Source organism: Furipterus horrens, unplaced genomic scaffold (assembly GCF_987537825.1).
Source record: "Furipterus horrens unplaced genomic scaffold, mFurHor1.1.pri manual_scaffold_12, whole genome shotgun sequence".
NCBI classification, from domain to species: domain Eukaryota; kingdom Metazoa; phylum Chordata; class Mammalia; order Chiroptera; family Furipteridae; genus Furipterus; species Furipterus horrens.
In genome coordinates this window covers 54,654,814-54,676,653 of record NW_028327182.1, presented here as the reverse complement: position 1 = coordinate 54,676,653, position 21,840 = coordinate 54,654,814, and the positions used below count along the sequence as shown (strand labels likewise).

Below are 21,840 nucleotides of genomic sequence, written 5' to 3'. Positions count from 1 at the left end.
TCATAAAATATCATCTTGAGTGAGCCACATATTCTGGGAGACTGTCATAGTGCCTCACATGCAGCTATTTTCTCACCCATTTCTCCATTGTGTCTTGCTTGAGCCTACCATTGAGTCTCATTCCACCCAAGTACAGCAGTAACAGCTCAAATATCACATAATGTTTCAAACAGACAGAACCAGTTTGTTATTCTTCTGGATACTATGTAATCTATACCTAACTCAAGCTAGGTATTAGATGTGTAACAGGCACATCCCCCCCCCATTAAAACACCTGTTTATTGGGATGGGGTTGGGTGTGCCCATCTGCCTCTTTGCAGAAATTGGTCCCGTGAACCTGTCTCTATGATACTGAAGATGTTGAGGGTGTTGCTCACTATATATACTACATTATGTTCCCTTCATAAGGATCCTTGGAGAGGTTCATTTTCATCTTAGGAGTCAAAACTCTGTGAGTCATCTGAGAATTGGTTTGTTCTTATTACACAATCTGTGGATCAAGTGTCCAATGAATATCAGTCCTCAAAAGGAATGCTGGGATTCCACATTGGTGGCTCACCTTAGGGAGTGATGGCATTTTAAGAAATGGCCTCATTTTTGGATCCAGTTTATATATTCCCCTGGTTCTCCCTTTGTTTTGCTTTTTTTTTCAACCTATTTCCAATTTATAATATCTACATTCTGACTCTTTTTTACTACCTTTAATCCTTTGTAAAGTTTGATGGAAGGAGGTAAAAAATCTAACCTTTGTGGTACCCTCATAACTTACCCTGGAGAAGGTCTCTTGGCTGCTTTTGATTTCAACAAAACCCTGAGCTTATTTCCTCCATTTTCTTGCCATCGCCCTGCATTAGTTCAAGCTGCTCTTGGTGTTTCTATAGCCATACATCCTCCCAGGATGGTTCATACTGCAGGGCTCTGGGTAGTGAGAGCCCACATAAGTCACACTGAAGAATAGGGTGTCCAAGTTACTAATCTGGCCTGTGACTTTCTTAAAGAGCACTTAAAGTGGACCCAACCATGTCAGCCCAGTGTGTAGAAGGCTGCATGTAACCAGCAGGACACACACCTTGAGCCTGACGCTGTTAGCAGATGGCATGCATACTCTTCCATGTATGTGAAAAGAAGGCTGTCCTCTTGAGAAGAAAGGTGCACACGACACAAGGAACCCTAGTTCTCAGGTCTATGGAAAGAGTGCAAAGGCAGAAGACAGGGATCCAATGATTCTTGTAACATAATTAACAATCAATGATCCAATTCAGTGTGCTAGCCTAAAAATCACTGACAAAGCCTCTATTCATTAAAGTGTTGTGTTCTTAAGTAACATCATTCTGTCTATTTGCAGTATCAGTACCTGGTTAAAGTTAAATTTTCCAAAATCCCCACTTACAGCATTGTTTCCATATCTGTGAGTTAGGACTTTGAGCTTTTTAAATTACTCCCAGGGAAGAAGAAGGAGGGACAAGAGTAGGAAACATGGATAAGTGCAAACGTGACTTGAGAATTATCTAACAGCAACAAAAAAATTAAAGTCACCTTTTATTTATTTGTGTGTTTGTTGTTTTGTTTATTTAATTTTTAGAGAGAGGGGAAAGGAGAAAGAGAGGGAGAGAAACACCACTGTGTGGTTGCCTCTCACTTGCGCCCCCAACTGGGGACTAAAGTCACCTTTCTTAGACAAAAACTAAAGAATCTGAGATCCAAGATGGCAGAGGAGTAAGTGAAAGCTACACTAACGTCCTGCCAGGATAACCTGGAATTACAGCTTAATTGTGGAGAAATCATTCGGAATAGCCAATAAAGCACTAGCTGGAGGGAAGTGTTATAACCACAGACAGACGAAAAAGGATGCCTCATCACAACATGACTGGTAGAAGTACAGAGGTGCAAGAGGGCTGGCTGGGCTCCCATGGGTGGCAGCTGAAGGAACGGAGAAAGCTCTCATCAACCAGGGGTTCCTCCTGAGAAGGGTGGGGTATAAAGCCCTATATGGACTTCCCAGCCTCCAACAAGAGCCTAGAGTACAATAACAACCAGCTGTGAAAAGCAAAAAGCCGCAAGGTTTTTTTCCTGGCCTGACAGAGTTCGTAAAGGGACCACGTACAGAAATACAGTGATACCCACTTACCCTAGGCTCCAGCAGAAGGAGGGCAGAATGGACTAGACATGCTTAAGGATAATTTGAAAGTGAAGGGATGGAAAAAAGTATTTGAAGCAAATGAACATTAAAAAAAGAAAGCTAGGTTAGTAATACTTATATCACACAAAATAGATTTCGCAACAAAAGCCATAACAATAGACATAACTTAAGCAAACAATCTATCAAGAAGATATAACCTTTGTAAACATATGTAAGAAATATCTTGGAGGACTTCATGAAGAATATTGACAGCAACACACCCATAGTATGGGATTTTAACACCACATACTCAAAAATGGACAGATCTTCCAAGCAAAGATACACCAAAGATATTGTGGCACTGAACAACACTCCACATTGAATGAATTTAATTGATATGTACAAAATCTTACACCCAAAAGAAACAAAATATACATCGTTTTCAAGTGCACATGGAACATTTTCAAAGATAGACCACATGGTAGGACACAAAACAAACCTCAACAAATTCAAGAAAATTGAAACTATATCAAGCATCTTCTCAGATCACAATGGCTTAAAACTGGAAATCAACTTCAAGGAAAAAACTCAACAACATTCAAACTCATGGAGAATGAATAACATGCTATTAAACAATGAATGGGTTAATAATGAGATCAAGGAAGAAATCAAAAAGTCTCTGGAAACAAATGATAATGAACACACAACCCAAAACCTATGGGATACAGAGAAAGCAGTCCTGAGAGGAAAGTTCATAGCAATACAGGCCTACATGAAGAGGATAGAAGAATCTCTAATAAAAAATATACACTACAGCTACAAGAACTAGAGAAAGAACAACAAGCAAATCCCAGAGCAAGTAGAAGGAAGGAAATCATCAAGATCAGAGCATAATCAAATGACAAAGACTAAACAAACAATTCAAAAGATCAACAAAAGCAGGAGGTGGTTCTTTGAAAAGATAAACAAAATCAACAAGCATTTAACCAGTCTCATCAAGAAAAAAAGAAAGAGGACCCAAATAAATAAAATCAGAAATGAAAGAGGAGGAATCACAACTGATTCCACATAAATACAAAGGATTGTAAGAAATTATTACGAACAACTGTATGGCAAGAAATTTGACAACCTAGAGGAAATGGACAAATTCCTGTAAACTTACAGTCTTCCCAAATTAATCAAGAAGAAGCAGAAAGCCTGAACAGATCAATAACAACTAGTGAAAGTGAAGCAGTAATCAAAAAACTCCCGGAACACCAAAGTCCTGGACCAGATGGCTTCACAGGTGAAATCTACAAAACATTTAGGAAAGAACTAACCCCTATCCTCCTCAGACTATTCCAAAAAATCCAAGAAGAGGAAAGACTCCCAAACTCGTTCTATGAAGTCAGTATTACCCTAATTCAAAAACCAGGTCAAGACACAACGAAGAAAGAAAACTACTGGCCAATATCACTGATGAACATAGATGCTAAAATCCTCAACAAAATATTGACAAACAAGATCCAGCAATACATTAGAAAGATTATACACCACGACCAAGTGGGATTCATCCCAGGGATGCAAGGATCATTTAATGTTCACAAATTAACAAACATAGTACACCACCTAAACAAAATGAAAGAAAAAAACCACATGATAATATCAGTAGATGCAGAAAAAGCATTTGATAAACGACAACACACATTTATGACTAAAACACTCAGCAAAATGGGAATAGAGGGAGCATACCTCAACATAATAAAGGCCATATATGAGAAACCTGAAGCCAACATCATACTCAATGAAAAACTGAGAGCATTCCCCCTGAGGTCAGGAACAAGACAAGGATGTCCACTCTCTCCATTCCTATTCAGCATAGTCTTGGAGTTCTAGCCATAGCAATCAGACAAGAAAGAGAAATAAAAGGCATCCAAATTGGAAAAGAGGAAGTAAAACTCTCATTATTTGCAGACAACATGATAGTGTACAAAGAAAACCCTATAGACTCCATGAGAAAACTTGACATAAGTGAATTCGGCAAAATAGCAGGGTACAAAGTCAATATTGAGAAATCGAAGGCATTTCTGCACACCAACAATAAAATATCAGATAGAGAAACTAAAAGGAAAATCCCATTTACCATAGCAACAAGAAAAATAAAGTACCTAGGAACAAACTTAAACAAGGAGGTAAAAGACCTGTACCCAGAAAACTACATAACACTGAAGAAAGAAATTAAGGAAGATACAAATAAATGGAAACATGTACCATGTTCATGGATGGGAAGAATCGACATCATTAAAAAGTCCATACTACCCAAAGCAGGGCAAGGGAAATAAAGGAAAGGATAAACAAATGCGACTACATCAAACTAAAGTGTTTCTGCTCAGTGAAAAAAGACATGAGCATGATGAAAAAGGAACCAACCAAATGGGGAAACATATTTGCCAATGCTACTGCAGACAGGGGTTTGATCTCCAAAATATATAAAGAACTTATACGACTCAACACCAAGAAGACAGATAATCCAATAAAAAATGGGCAAAGGACCTGAACAGACGCTTCTTCAAGGAGTACATACAGAGGGCCCATAGGCACATGAAAGAATGCTCAACATGACTAGCCACCAGAGAGAGGCAATTTAAAACCACAGTGAGATACCACCTCATACTGGACAGAATGGCCATCACTAACAAATCAACAAACAAGTGCTGGTAAGGATGTGTCAAAAAGGGAACCCTAGTGCACTGTTGCTGCGAATGCAGACTGTGCAGCCACTATAAAAAAATTATGAAATTCCCTCAGAAAAACTAAAAATGGAACTGCCTTTTGATACAGTGATTCCATTGCCAGTATTATACCCAAAGAATCCTCAAACACAAATTTAAAAGAACCTATGCACCCCTATGTTCATAGCAGCACTATTTACAATAGCCAAGTGCTGGAAACAGCCTAAGTGCCCATCAGTAGATGAGTGGATCAAAAATTGTGGTACATTTACACAATGGATACTCCACAGCAGAAATAAACCAGGAACTCCTATTTTTTGCGGCAGCATGGATGGAACTTGAAAGTATTATGCTTAGTGAAATAAGCCAGGTGGTGAAAGAAATATACCATATAATCTCACCTAATGCAGGAAACTAATGAACAAAACAAACAAAGGAGCAAAATAAAACCAGAGGCATGGAAACAAGGAGCAGACTGACAGTGACCAGACGGCAGGCAGGAGGGGGAAAAGGAAGGAAAGAAGGAGAAGGTCTAGTGAAGGAAGTAGTATAAATGACCCATGGACTTGGACAACTAAATGGAGATTGACTGTGGGAAGGGGGGAGGTCGGCAGGGCAGGGAAGAGCAAAGAGGGAAAAATGGGACAACTGTAATGGAAAAACAATTTTAAAAAAAAGAAAAGAAAAAGAAATCTAAACATAACTTTAAGGGTGGTCCATGAAAAAATGGGTCATGTTTAACACAAATGACTTTAAACAGAGCCTGCCAGTGCAAGATGCATTGTTACATTTCTTGCATAAAACGGAAAAATAAACAAACTGTACGTGTCAAAGAATAGAATAGAAGCTTGCATTTTAGCACAGGTGTACAGACTATATCCCCCAAAGAGGTTCTTCTCCCATTTACATGCAGCATAATCGATTCCATCAAACACAACACACCGGGGTATAAGGGCCTCACCCATCAAACTGCTCAACGCTTCCACACTAAACATTCTCCAAAGGGCCTTCCTGAACCACTCCTGCAACATGGCATGCACCTCACTGCAACCACTCTGGCCCCCTTCCTACCCACTGAGACCCTGGAACTCTGCCCAATTTGTCCATGGCCTTTTAAAAAACTTCACTTAGGGCTTATATATGACAGAAATCCACCTAATCCTTAGCTCCACCCAGCTCTTCACACTCACAGGTTTTGCACTCCCTTACTGTTTATGAACTTAGCTTATACCATAGTCTAGTCCTTTATATTTACTCAGTTTTTATACTATAACTACTCATCAGCTGTTGCGTGTACACATCAATTAGAATCTTAGCCAGGGCAGGGAGCTTGTCCTCTTATTTCTTTCTACTAATTCACTCTCTAGAGTACTGCCACAGTATTTAGAATAGTAGAGTCACATCGTGTACCTCACAATAATTCAAAGGAGAAACCTCAATGCCTGACTGAAAGGAATATAACTTTCCAGATTATACTAAACTATTTGCATTCTGCCTTTAACCACTCCCTTCCATCATAAAGTTTTCACTATGGACAAGGAGGTACTGAAAATTTCTACAGAATTACCTCCCACTCTCTGGAGGCAATATGGTGACTTTGTGTTTACATAATTAAAATTGTCTTTATTGAACAGTGAGGTAACTTTATCACAGAGTGAGTTTCAGAACTACAGGCTCACCTCCAGTTGACCACCACTCAAGTTTTCCTCCAATCCTTATCAAATGACTTCTTTCCTTTCACCTCATACTTAACATTTTCATCTTCCACCAAATGACCCAGAGTATTCACAAACAAAAGACTGAGTACAATACTCAATTTTTTAACTTGTCAGTCTTAAATAACAAGAATGCATCAGGTCCTTTTTATGTGTTTGCCTCCCAAATTTCCCACATCTTCACTCCTCTCTCAGAACTTCCAAGAGAGGGGTAACAAACTCATGTTTCAACAAACTAAAAACATCCACCTTTTTCTCTTGTTCTGCCTCAGAATACCATTCAAGCAATGGCTCTGGAGATATTCATGCTGAAGCTAAAGCATCTTGAGCTTTGGGTGGTTAGTCACTTGCTGACCCGTCTAACACCTCACACCTAATTTTTCATTAATAATTTCATGTGTTTTTTTTTTTTTTTTTTTTTTTTTTAAGGAAGGCCCCACAAAAGGTGTGTCTGCCCTGTTACTAAATTCACGCTTTAACTCACTAGAAGGGACTGTCCAAGGTGCCTCCTTACCCTGAGACAAAGTCAAACCTGCTGCAGGATGAATAAAGACTCCTTCCCATACTTGGGCTGCCTGAGCAGAAAGCAGGGAGGCCTCCCCTCCTACTAACTTCCCTGACTTGGCCAACTTCCCTCCATGGAATGGTCATGCCACAGCATCATCCTGTCTCTTTATCATCTCTCTCTAAAAAAGAAGAGACTCCTTCTTCCTGATAAGGGTTCTTGTCCAGTGAGACATTGGGCTCAACCCCTTCTTGCTAACCTCTAAAAACACAAACACTAGCCCTTTGTTCACTGGTCTCTTCTCTGAAAAAGCTCTAGCCCAGCACAGAGAAGTACCACCACCATGTGCGCATGACTCAGGATGGAGTGTCTAGCTGACCTCCTTCCCCTGACACTTAACCTTAATTCAAAATGACCTTGCTCCCTGAGCAACTCCCTGAGCACACCTCTATACCCAATGCCACTGGCCAACCAGTGGCCCACCCAGAAATCTGAGTGTCCTCTCCCTTGCACCCCACAAACCTGCCTAGTCCTCTGGCAGTGTCCTCTGTGCTTGGCTCCTGCTAATCCCCTCTCCAGCCTGGTCTTCTGTGATAATTTCTAAATAGCTCTGCCTAGCCCTGACCTCAGCCCTTTCCATGCTGAAGGATTAGCCCCTTCAGCTCTGATTATACATCCTCCTCCTGAACCACTGAACATTCTTTCATGGTACAGAAATAATTTAAAAATAACAAAAAATCTGGAAAAAGTATACTATCTCTGTCAATGCACTACTGCAAGAAAGTAAGAACACTGAGATCCAAAGACTAAGCAATAAATGGAACAATAGAAGCAACTCTTCCCTGAGGGCCTCTGCTAAACCTGGGGGACCTATGGCTCCAGTTTTTATGATGAGGATAAAGGACAGAAACACACCTAGGGTCTGTCCAGAAGTCAAATAGGAAACATCTGCAAAACGCTATCTTGACATGATACTTTAATATTTTAAATGTTCCAATGTACTGAATTCTGATGTTAAGTATTTTCTGATACCTGCAGAAAGGCTTCAAAACTGGGCTGAAACAGCCCTGACCAGCATGGCTTGGTTGGGAGTCATCTTGTAAAGTGGAAGGTCACCAGTTCAATTCCTGGTCAAGGCACATGCCTAGGTTGCAGGTTCAGTCCCTGGTTGGCTCATGTAGGAAAGGCACCCGATGGATGTTTCTCTCTCACATCGATGTTTCTCTCCCTCTCTTTCTCCCTCCCTTCCCCTCTCTCTAAAAATAAACAACAGGATTAAACATTCTTAAGATATATTAACCCATAAGGAAATAAAATCCTACATGAGTATTAAAAGTTAAGATCTAGTCCATATTACTAATCTGTCTTTTCCAGGCAGATAGTTGTTATTTTCCCCCCTAAAATAACAAAGGCAAAACACACTTTCTCTGTTATCTGCGTTGCAAACTCAAGTATTATTTTAGAAATACATGTAAGAGATATTGGCAATATTTATGCATTTCTGTTCTGATTCAGAGAGTCTTTAACCAGGTAAAACATGACTAGATTTATCACCATATATGGTTTTAATTAAATCTCTTGTTTGGAAGCATATTTCTTTTTCTTAAGTCTTTGTGAAGAAGGCACTTAAACGGCGATCTTGACATCTTAGCAAAATCACTTTTTCCTATCTACAAGTTAAGATTTTTGAAGAAAAAAAGTGCCATTGGAACAACAGTTATGGTTAAACAAACTTTTATTATGCACTGTTCTTCAGTTATACAATAAGTTAATGTTTTTTTAAAGGCTTTGTAAAGCCAGTCACAAAGAGCCACAGGTTGTATGATTCCATTTACATGAAATTAGCCAGAATAGGCAAATCTATAGAGATAAAAACATAGGTTAGTGGTTGTCAGAGGCTGGGAAGAAGAGGGAACAGGGAGTGATTGCTGACAGGTATGAGATTTCTTTTTGGGTTGATGAAAATATTTAGAAATTGACTGTGGGGGTGGCTACACAACTCTGTAAATATGCTAAAATGTATTGAATTGTGTGTACTCTAATGAATGAAATGTATGACTTGTAAATTATATTACATAAAGCAGTTGTAAAAGTGAGCCTGGATGGTTGCCAGGGACTTGGTTGGGGCATGGGGAGTTGTTCAATGGGTACAGTTTCAGTTTGTAAAATGAACAAGTTCTGGCACTTGGTTACACAACAATGTGAATGTATTCTACAGTACTGAACTGTATACTTAAAAGCAGTTAAGACAGTAAATTGTACATTTTGGGGCTACAAGTGGAAATTTTAAAATTACTTTTAACGGGAGGGTGGGGGTGGGGAGGAGTACCGTGGCCAGATGGCTCAGTTGGTTGGAGCATCATCCAGTGCACCAAAAAGGTTGCAGGTTTGATTCACAGTCAGGGCATAAACTTAGGTTGTGGGTTCAATCCCTGGTCAGGGTGCATTCAGGAAGCAGCAGATTGATGTTTCTCTCTCTTTCTCTCTATCCCCCTCCCTCTCTCTCTAGAATCAATAAACATATCCTTGGATGAGAACTGGGGTGGGGGGGGAACAGGGGGAGCTGGAAAAACACACCACATTGATTCAAGGCTGTTGTTATGTGTTCCTTCAACCTGGGACCTGGGTACAGCATTCACAAGCTGTCAGAGTATTTATGTTCCATGCATTATGGACACAGGCAGCTTCCCCTTCCTCTCCAGCTCTGGGTTAGCTCCCTTAACCACATCCCCTGAGTTCTTTATATCAGAAATATCAGGCATAATCAAAAGGTTACACACAAATTACTGCAACAGAATTTCTCCTCAGATAGAGTCTGTCAAGTCACTCATGGCTTTTTTAGGACTTTTAATTTCTATTAGAATATTATACTGGATTCCATGTGGCCAACAGCAATGAGGTTCATATGCCTCACTGTGGCTCTGAGGGCACTCCACTGGAGAACGACAGGAAGTTCTCGTACAATTGATACCAAAATTGAGGGGTCTGAAATTCCATGCAGCTACACTACAAAGCTGGGCAAGCCTGAAGGTAGAGAACATGGACAGGGATGTGGAGCCAAACAGTAGCTAGAGTCAACCTAACCCTCCACTTGCCAGCTGTGTGGACTTGAACAAGTAACTTAACTTCTGGGCACCAGATTTCAATGTCTGTAAAATGGGAATAACAATAGCACCTGTCTGAGAGCTTAGAACAGCAGCACCTGGCTCTGTAAGTGCAAACTGCTATGATTATTGTTTTTGTTATTGTTAAGCAGTAGGCTATTTTTTAAATTATTCTGTTCATATATTATATGAGTCTGCTCAGGCTGCTTTAACGAAATACCATAGCCAGAGTAGCTTCAACAACAGAAATTTATTCTCGGTTTTAGAGGCTGCAGTCCAATCAAGATACCAGCAGATTTGGTTCCTGATAAAAGCTCTCTTCCTGGCTGGCAGACAGCCACCTTCTTGCTGTGATCTCACCTGGTGGAGAGAGAGAGAATGAGCTCTCCTCTTACAAGGACACTAATCCTGTCAGATCAGGGCTCTACTTTTACGACCTGATTTAACCTTAAGTAACTGTTACGGGTTAAATTATGTCTCTTTTCCGCAATATTTGTATATTGAAGTCCTAACCACAAGACCACAGAATGTGACCTTATTTGGAAATAGGAAGATCCTTGCAGATGTAATTAATTAGAATAAGGTCATACTGGAGTAGGGTGGACCCCTGTAAAAAGGGGAAATCTGGCCACAGATACTCACAAGAGGGAACACAATGTGAATATTATATTTATGGTGCCACAAACCAAAGGCTGGGAGAGAGACCTGGAACAAATCCTTCCGTAGTGCCTTCAGAGTGTGCATGGCCCTGCCAACAATTTGATCTTGGACTTCCAGCTACCAGAATGGTGAGACAATAAATTTCTATTGTTTAAGCTCCATAGCCTGTAGTACTGCGATTCAGCAGTTGTAGAAGAAAACCAACACAATATATTTATGTTCCATGCATAGTCCTAAATGGGTAGGAAATAACAGTGAACAAAAGCAGACATGGTTTTCACAGAGCCCAACAATTAAAAAATAAATTACTAAAAAGATACCCAATTACTGTTAAGTTCATATAGGAGGTTTCTGTAAATCAATGCAGTCAGAGTATGGTTTCCAGTATGTGCCTCATAACACTGCCTCATTATTATCCAGAATAATTAGACTAGCATGATTACTATTACAAACTAGTAAGGTCACAGGTAAATAAACGATCACTTTAGAAACCAAATAATTAGTATCAATAAGAAAATTTTTGTATTTATGTATAATGGCTCATTCCAGGACCACAAATAAACACAACCTTCTCTATAAATACTAGCCACCAAATCTATTTCCCCTTTCCACTTTGAGACCAAGACAAAAATCTACTGAGTGATGTCATAGCCTTCAAAGTCAAGAGACTAAAAAATGTTTGATCTACTTTATTACTCAATGAAGGGCATAGGAAGAAAGCTATGTTTATCCCCTAAATAACAATACAATTTATTTCATTTGACACCTCATTAGAATTAGAAGATATTACAAACCTTGGCTTTAAAAAAGCATTATTAGAAAACTAATGTTTTTAGGACTTCTAGCCAAAATGGAGGGATAGACACACTTCACCTCCCAGCACTACCATAGGGATTACAACCACCTCAAAACAAAGCAAACACACATACACACACACACACACACACACACACACACACACAAAACCCAACCACCAGAACTGCCAGAAAATCAAACTGTATGAAGTCCGACAACCAAATATTTAAGGAAGAAATATTCATCCAGACAGGTAAGAAGGGAGGAGCCAGGGAGCTGGGGTAGAGGAAAGGTGGTGGCAACAAGGTAGCAGCTGCGGCCAACCAGGAGAACAAACAGTTCCACATTTACATGTGCCAGACAACAGCTGGGAGAGAGACCTGGGGAGCAATCGCAGTCCAGGCTTGACCATGCAGTTCACTGTCTCAGCGCTGGGGAAAATAAAGCCTCATAGCTTCTTGCTGTGCAAACCAGTGGAGGATGGGGTGGCAGAAGAAATTCTGGTCTCTCAGCAGTTTGTTTAGAAGCCCCCCATCATCCTAGAACATTCGCAACCCCACCCACTCTGGGAACAATCACCAGGGCAACAGCTAGAGCAGTGCCAGTCACATACAAGAAGTGGGTGAAGTGACTGGAAAAGGGGCAAGTGCCGAGCAAGTGCCATTGTTCTTTCTCTGACCCATCCCCCACATACAGTCCCACAAAGTGGTGAAATGGGTCTCCCAGCATTGACAATACCTAAGGCTCTGCCCCTTACAATGTAACACGTGTGATAACTCTACCTGCTTCATGGAAGCAAACACAGGGAGGCTGTCAAGTTGAGGAGACAGGGAAGTATGGCCCAGATGAGGGAGCAGATCAAAAATCCAGAAAGGGAATTAAATGAAAAGGAGATAGCCAACCTATCAGATGCAGAGTTCAAAACACTGATGATAATGATGATCAGAGAAATGATTGAGTATAGCAAACACATAAAGGAAGAACTGAAGGCTACACTAAGTGAAATGAAGAAAAATCCACACAGACCAATAGTGAAGGAAAGGACGCTGGGGTTCAAAATCAATGAATTGTAACAAATAAACAGTCAACAAGTACAGAATGAACAAAAAAGAATTCAAAAAAATGAGGAAAGAATAAGAAGACTCTGGGACATTGTCAAAAGTACCAACGTCCGAATCATAGGGATTCCAGAAGGAGAAAAGGAAGAACAAGAAATTGAAAATTTATTTGAAAAAATAATGAAAGAAAATTTCTCTAATTTGGTGAAGGAAATACACATACAAGTCTAAGAGGCACAGAGAGTCCCAAACAAAGTGAACACAAAGAGGACCACACCAAGACACATCATAATTAAAATGCCAAAGGCTAAAGATAAAGAGAGAATCTTAAAAGCAGCAAGAGGAAAGAAGAGAGTTACCTATAAAAGATTTCCCATAAGACCATCAGCTGATTTCTCAAAAGAAACTTTGCAGGCAAGAAGTGGCTGGCAAGAAGTATTCAAAGTGACAAAAAGCAAGGACCTACAGCCAAGACTACTCTATCCAGCAAAGCTATCATTTAGAATGGAAAAGCAGATGAAGTACTTCCAAGACAAGGTAAAACTAAAGGAATTAATCATCACCAAGCCATTATTCTATGAAATGTTAACGGGACTTGATTTAAGAAAAAGAAGATCAAAACTATTAACAGTAAAATGACAACAAACTCACAACTATTAACAGTAAAATGACAACAAACTCAAAATATTAACAAATGAATCTAAAAAACAAAAACAAACTAAGCAAAAACTAGAACAGGATTAGAATCACAGATATGGAGATCATATGGAGAATTATCAGCTGGGCAGAATGGAGGAAAAGGAACAGGGATTAAGAAGCATAATTGGTAGGTACAAAATAGACACAGGGATGTTAAGAATATTAAAAGAAATGGAGAAATCAAAGAACTTAAATGCAAAACCCATGAACATGAACTAAGGTGGGAGAGTAGTGCTGGAGGGAAAGGGGGGGTACCAAGTGGAGAGGGCAAAGGGGAAAAAATTAGGTCAACTGTAATAACATAAATCAATAAAATATACTTAAAATTAATAGTTTTAGGAAATATTAAGGAAAAGTGGAGAGGTTGGAAATGTTTCAGAGTATTTTGGTGATACATGGAAAAATGGGCTTCGAGCACTTCTCAGGTCAATCTGCTATCTCCAAATGAGGCTATTTTGTTATAGAGTGACTTTCAAAGAAATTTGACAAAATCATTGAGCTACATCTTCAGCTAATTGTCTATACTCGTTTCTTCCTTTTTAAAACATCTGCAATTAATTACAGCAAATCGGTATAAATAAGAAAGTCAGAATATTGATAATGAATCTAATATATCTAATAGCATTTTCTGTTTTTAAACCGAGCAAACTCTTTTCCATGCATATGTCCCAAAACAATGAAGAGTTAAATACTAAGTTTTAAACATACTCTGGCCTACCTTTATAGATGTCACACTCAAGCATACTTATATTGTAATCCCTAATGAGGGTGGGCCTCATCCTATCAGTTGAAGGACCAGAACAGAATAAAAAGGCTGACTCTCCCCCAAGAAAGAGGGAATTCCCTATAAATGACTGCCATCTGACCTGGATGTTAGGTTTCTTCCCTGATATCAGACTTCAAATTGAAAACATCAGCTTTTTCTGGATCTCAAACCTGCTGGCCTTCAGACTGGAATTAACACCATTGGCTCTTCTGGGTCTCCACCTTGCGACTTACCGGCAGATCTTCAGTCTCCATAATCATGTGAGCCCATTCTTTATAATAAATCTTTTTCTGTATAATACATACATACACACCCTACTTGCTCTATTTTTCTGGAGAACCCTGACAAATACAGACATATTTGGCAAGCTACTCAGCTTCATTATTTGCAAAATTGAGATAATAACCACTTTGAAAGTTTTATGAGGATTAGAGAGAAAACTGGCTGAAAACTAACACACTTGCCAGGCTCAGTCAATGGGAAGGGAAGAGGACAGGCAGCTGCTACTACCACCAGACCCATGTGTACACAGAGCATGTCCAGTTAGAGGCAGTAACCTCCTCACAGAGAAGCAAATGCCATCTTTTTAAAAGCCCAAATAGTTATAAATACATTAATTAGAGTAAATCAGAGTCAACCTAAGAGAATCAAATACAGAACACTCAAAATATACATTAGCAGTCCTAAAAACACAAGTTGTGAAAAATCACCACAAATAACTACTTGAAATACCATTTTGACAGAAATTTTAATATTGCCAAAAAGCCAAATGTGGAAATTATGAATAAGTGAATTCTAAGGCTGTTCAGAAATAGATGAGGTACATCAGATCAGTGTATAGAATGTTTCCCTCTCTGCTGATCTAACAGGTAATACACACACTTGTAAGCATAAAATACCACGTGCAAACAGTATCGAGTCCACTTCAAAAAACTTTATTTCCTTGTTGCTTCTGTTCCAAGTTATTCCAAGGGAATCATGAATTTGCTTTCTAGCATACTTGAGACCAGCCACCCTGAACAAACCCTACTACTGAAAACTGACAATACTAGAAAGGAGAAAGCAGAGACCCAAAACAAAGAGAACAAGGGACCCCAAGAGTTGCATGGAGCACTGAGACACCAGCTGAACTGAATCAGAGGTAGGACAGCCCTCTTTGATAGAGACAAATTCATGAACAGGTCTTCTGACTAGCTGGGCCTGGGTGTTTCTATCCCCAGATGCTAAGGACCTGAGGGAGGACAGAGACAGAGGGGAGGAAAAAAGCACATAGACCATGAAGTCTAAACCCAGCCATTCCCCTCAGATGTGAGAGAAAGTCAGGTTCAGCTACTGCTCTGAGCTCTGAGACATCTGCCATGTCTTTGTGGCAACCTCACAGAGAAAATCAAGGCCTTCAGGTACAGGCTCAATTAAAGTCATACCTCTAAACCTTAAGCTTGTCTACCTTTCTCTGACTTCATTTCTATCCCTGCAGTCTCAGGTAATGTATTCCCCTTTACATCCACTGACTCTCTATCCTTAATCCCATCTTTTGTAGGACATTGCTTCACATATGTGAGTAAAAGGCACCAAATACCTTTTATTCACATATAAGTTCACATATGGACATACTTTTATTTAATTTGTAAACCCTTTTATTAGTAGAATCCAAATGATGACTATATGAGTTGAAACGAAACTTAGATGTTACTGTTAGCTATCTTATCATCACTTAGCCTGATTTAGTTATTTTTCTAAGTACCAAGATGACATATTTTATTAAAGCAGGAACGTCTAGTTTCATGATACAGTACAGAGAATTACTTTCCCTGCATTAATTGGGTTTCAGTTAGGTTTAATAGCTCATTGCATCCAGATGGACTTCACCATAATGACTGGAGTTCCCGGATGCTGACCACATGACGAAGTGCCTGGATTGGAGCCATCGCCCTGCTCAGAGTCTTCCGGTATGTTGAACTCTCACCCATTATTCACATCTAAACAGAAATACCTTCTTTCCAAGCAAGATCTGAGTGTTTCCTGTTAACTTTCAGAACCCCTAATGAAAAGATAATCTTCTTTTTCCCTCTACCTTTTCATTCCAAAGACAATTTCTCTAAGGTAGGCTTTTCTATCAGTGCCCTCTGCTGCCTTGCTTCTGTTCTGAAGCTCCAGAAAAGTTCATGGCTGCCTTAGAATGTAAAGTCCTATTTTCCTCCATAAAACTGGTTCATCAGAAACTAAGGCACTGCCAGCAGCCCTCTGGTGTCCTGCCAACCCAGGGCCATTTAGAGAGAGGTTTTATGTGGGTACAAGTAGCATTGCTTAGCCACCAAATTTGTTTTTGCCCTCTGCCTGGCTCCAAAAATGTTCGACTAAGGTTTCTGGGGTGTTGGTTTTGTTTTTGGTCATCGTTTGGTGGAACACAAGGTACTAGACTAAAGCAAGTCTTTTTTCTCTGTGCCCTGTACCCACATGAACCCTCAGGGTGGTCAGTGATGGTTGTAAGTCCTACTGGCAACACCTTCTGTTGTAGCATCAAGATGACACTTCAGTTTGCAGTCTATTTCCTTGGCTATTATTCCCTCACTTAATGACTCAATTTCACATTTGTTGGAATATAGGTATTAGCTTACCAGAGCTTCTGTAACAAAGTACCACAGTATCAAGAGAAATCTATTGTCTCAGTTCTGAAGGCTGGAAATCTGAAATCAAGGTGTCTGAGGCTGTGAGGGGGGATCTGCTCCATGCCTCTCCCCAGCTTTTGGTAGTTTGCTGGCAATCTCTGATGTTCCTTGGCTTATGCCTTCATCTTTACATGACATTCTCTGTGTGTGTCATGTCTGTCTCTTAAATCACACACATGCATAATTAAAATGAGACCTGTAGTTTGGACAGCCATATTAGATGAGAAATCTTGGCTGTTTCAATCAAGTAAACTGTAGGAGTACATTGGTTTTGAGTAATTTCCCTTCCTCCCGCATTTTTTAGTGACTCAGTAATGGGAGAGTGCTAGCTTGAAAGTCACCATGCAGTACCTCCTAACATCATACTATTACATTTCTAATATCATAAACTCTGATTCTGGCAAATAGCCACTCCTTTGATGTATTAGTCCAGGTTGAAAAAAATAAATCTTCACTGTTATTTCAGAATTCTCTCAGTCTTCCAAGAGTTATGCCAAAGAATCATTAGAGAAATGCAAATTAAAACCACATTAGGATGACTGCTATCAAAAACAGAATATAACAATTGTTGATGAGGATGTAGAGAAATTGAAACCCTTGTGCCCAGTTGGTAGGGATGTAAAAGGCCAGACTCTATGGGAAATATTACAGTTGTTCCTCAAAAAATTAAACATAGAGTTTACTGCATGATCCAGCAATCTCACTTCTGGGCATATGTCCAAAATCAATGAAATCAGGATATTGAACAAATATTTGTACATCTGTGTTCATTATAGCATTATTTACAATAGCCAGAAGGTGGAAGCAACCCAAATATGTGACAAGGATGAATGAATAACATGTAGTATATACATACTCTGGAATATTATTCAGCCTTAAAAGGAAGGAAATCCTGTAACATGCTACAACATAGATGAGTGAAATAAGCCAGTCACAAAAAGACAAATACTACATGAATCCAATTACATGAGGTAGCAAGGAGTAGTCAAATTCTTTGAGACAGAAAGTAGGCTGGTGATTGCCAGGGGCTGGAGAGAGGGAGAAACGAAGTGCTGTTTTTTAATGAGAATGTAGTTTCAGTTTTACAAGATGAAAAAGTTCTGGAGCTCTATGTGAATATACCTTAACACTACTGAACTCTACACTTAAAAACAGTTAAGATAGGAAATTTTATGTTATATATTGTTGTTTTTTTTTAACCACAATTTAAAAAATAAGGAAACTAGTTAAAATAGCCACAGCTGATTTCAGCTCTTGAGGAAACTAGCCTAGACTTTCATTTCTAATGCATGTACTTCAGACGAATCTTGATAGTGCACCAGGCAGGTGCTGAGGGATGTGGGAATAGATTCAATTTCTGGTAAAAGACTTGGAGTAGGGGGAAAATTCATTTAAGGAAACTAAAATACTACCTCACAAGCATTGTGACTTGAACTCTATAGATGACTAATAAAGATGCTCTGAGGACATCCAAGGTAACTTTAATTTTCATTAGCATACAGGGCATCATTGGATGTTTATCTTCTGTTTACATATCATTAGTTAATATTTTATAGCTCTTGTTTTCCAGAGCAATGTTAAATCCTTTAAGGCTTGAAACTGGCTTCTTTGTGGCTCCTACTGCTGCTGGTGTATGCCTTGCACATACCAGGAGTGGTCAACAGACCCATTTTTGTTCATTGATTTATTCATGGGACCTTTAGTAAGTCACTTAATCCTAAGGATCAGCTCACCTCCAGATACATTATTTTCTGAGTTTTAGGCTATCTCATAATTGAGAACACTGTGCAAAGATAATTTCAAGATGATACTGAAGTTACCAAGGAATTGTGCATTTTTTATTTTCTAGCAATTTCTATGTGAATTGACTAACTGAATAATAGACTCTTATAATCTCAGAAACTGAATCATTTAATGTTGCATAAGCAAGCCAACTAGTATCTTCCTGCTCCACTTGGCATGCAGATCTGTGATTAAATATTGTTTTTGAGAAACTTATGACATTCCAGGCAGAGAGCTGTGAAGACATACCATTTGGACCTTGCTCTAATTAATTCCCTGCAAAGGATACATTTTCTATTCTTTGCTCTGTCCATACTTTTTCCTCATTTGCAAAGACTCATCTGACAGAGAAGAGTAAACAAGTCAAAATGGTATTTATTCTGTTTCTGTAGGAACATTTGGAAACCTGTAGCCAAGAATTTTTCACAAGGAATTTTAAATTTGTGTCCAAAGAGGACAGCATTTGGATAATTTTCCCATTATGAAATTATTTCTATTTCTGTTTTATTAATCACTTGAGCCCCTGAATGACAATGTAAAATATGATTAACTTATGGTGGAAACATGACAGACAGTGTAATCTCAGAAGCATTTTTCTTAGAGAATAAGGTCACAGAACACATGTAAGAGAGAGTAAAAGGCAGAGGTCAGCAACATGAGTGGAAAGCTATGGGACTTTCATTATCTCCCCTGAGTTACTAGACTTCATTTATCTCTACTCTACTGCAGGTTAGAGAGGTAGATTTTTTTTCTAAAGTAGACTGAATACATAATATTTTGTGTTAAAACAGATGTATTCAGAAAAAATACATTATTTAAAATCAAAGCTGTGATGGCATACTGACATTTCCTAGCATATTGCATGATGGTTGCTGGTCATGCAAAAGAGCCAGGGGGCCATAGGATAAATGAGTCATTGCTTTTTCCTTGCCTCAGAGAATTTGGTATGCCCCTCCCCAGTAAGAGAGAGAGAGAGACTGACTGACTGACTGATTTGGGCATTATTGAAAAAATTATCATTGTTCATGATTTGTCATAATAGCCCATGTTAATAATTGCTTGTTACTGTGATGACTTTGACTATTAGAGGTTTTGGCATCTTTAAACAGATTATGTGATTTAGTGAGAACAAGAGAAACATTTGGTCTTCAAAGAACATTAACCGTAAAACTTTTCAAGTCCCTTAACAACTCTAAAGCAATCTGTGTTCATTGTAGAAAATTGGGAAAATGCATAAAATTTAAAAAGTCCCCATTATCCAACCAAAGGTACTGATATTTTAGGCTATTTCCATACAGCTGTTTTATATATTTTCTCAACTGAGAGTCTTTGAGTTGTAAAGCAACAGAAAATTGATTCTGGGTAATGTAAGTAAAGAAGGGGTCTTGTTGAAAAGTTATTGAGGCAGCTTACTATGGCCATATAACATGTTCTGGGATTACTTTAAGCCAGACAACAACACCTTTTGTCTTTTAGAATATCTTTTTATAAAACTGTAACATATTGTACATATTGGGTGTTCCTCATTCTTTTTTTTTTTTTTTTTCCTTTTTTCTTTTGGTTTTTCAATTACAATTGTCCCATTTTTCCCCCAGTGCCCCACCCAGCCCATCACTTCTCCCGCAATCATATCCCTCCCTGTTGTCCATGTCCATGAGTCATTTATACATGTTCTTTGACTAAACCCTTCCCTTATTTATCCCCCTTCTCTCCCTCCCCCCTCCCTCCTATCGACTGCTATTCTGCTCTTTGTTCTATTTAGTTCTTTTGTTTGTGTTGTTCTTTAGTTTCCTGTATTAGGTGATATCATATGGCATTTTTCTTTCTTTTCCTGGCTTATTTCACTAAGCATAATTCTCTCTAGTTCCATCCATGTTGTCGCAAATGGCAGGAGTTCCTTCTTTCTTTCTGCTACGTAGTATTCCATTGTGTAAATGTACCACAGTTTTTGGATCCACTCATCTACAGATGAGCACTTAAGCTGTTTCCAGTACTTAGCTATTGTAAACAGGGCTGCTATGAACATAGGGGTGCATAAGTTCTTTTGAATTAGGGTTTTAGGGTTTTTCGGGTATAATCCTAGCAGTGGAATCGCTGGTTCAAAAGGCAGTTCCATTTTAAGTTTTTTGAGGTAATTCCAATCCTATTTTTCATAGTGGCTGCACTAGTCTGCATTCCCCCCAACAGTGCAGTAGGGTTCCCATTTCTCCACATCCTCGCCAGCATTTGTTGTTTGTTGATTTGTTGATAATGGCCATTCTGACAGGTGTAAAGTGGTATCTCATTGTGGTTTTTACTTGCATCTCTCTGATGGCCAATGATGTTGAGCATTTTTTCATGTGTCTATGAGCCTTCTGTATGTCCTCTTCGGAGAAGTGTTTGTTCAGGTCCTTTGCCCATTTTTTAATTGGGTTGTTTTATTGATGTTGAGTCGTATAAGCTCTTTATATATTTTGGAGATCAGTCCCCTATCTGTGATATCATTGGCAAATATGTTTTCCCATATGGTTGGTTTCCTTTTCATCTTGCTGATGTTTTCTTTTGCTGAGCAGAAACTCTTTAGTTTGATGTAGTCCCATTTGTTTATTTTTTCCTTTATTTCTCTTGCCTTAAGAGATGTATTCGTGAAGATATTGTTACGTGGGATATCTGAAATTTTCCTGCCTATGTTTTCCTCTAGGACTTTTATGGTGTCATGGCTTACATTTAAGTCTTTAATCCATCTTGAGTTTATTCTTGTGTGTGGTGTAAGTTGGTGATCTAGTTTCATTTTTTTGCACATCCCTGTCCAGTTCTCCCAGCACCATTTGTTCCTCATTCTATCCACCTTGGGAAACATACTGTTATTGATGGATGGAGGGAGGCCCAAAAAGGAAGAATCTAGGAATATAGGAGGTTCACAAAGAAATTACCTCTAGCTGTCCACAGCACTGTTATTACAGGGAATGGTTTAGCAGTTCACTGTGATGGGTTTGGAGAGCAAGGATAGCTCCAAAATACTTCCTGAGCCAAGGTGATATTTGGACAAAAGATACAGAATAAATTCTTAAGACCCGGGCAAGAAAGGGATAGAAAAGTGAGAGCAGAAAAATAAAACCCTGGATAAGCTTATTGTCAGCCAGAGAAGGACAACAGAAGCAGTTTATAGGGCAACACGTAGATTTTTCCATTTAGATGCTGTCTTGTAATCCATTTCTACTGGAGTCTTAGGGATCATAAAGGGATGGGAGTATTTTTCTCTTTCTTGTAGAAAATAA

At 39.0% G+C, this 21,840-nt stretch overlaps 1 protein-coding gene across 4 annotated transcripts in view; it reads right to left on the bottom strand.

The window, feature by feature from the left end:
• FARP1 (FERM, ARH/RhoGEF and pleckstrin domain protein 1) overlaps positions 1 to 21,840 on the bottom strand; it is a 370,189-nt gene that overhangs the window by 239,051 nt on the left and 109,298 nt on the right. The gene's annotated exons all lie outside the window — the stretch shown is intronic.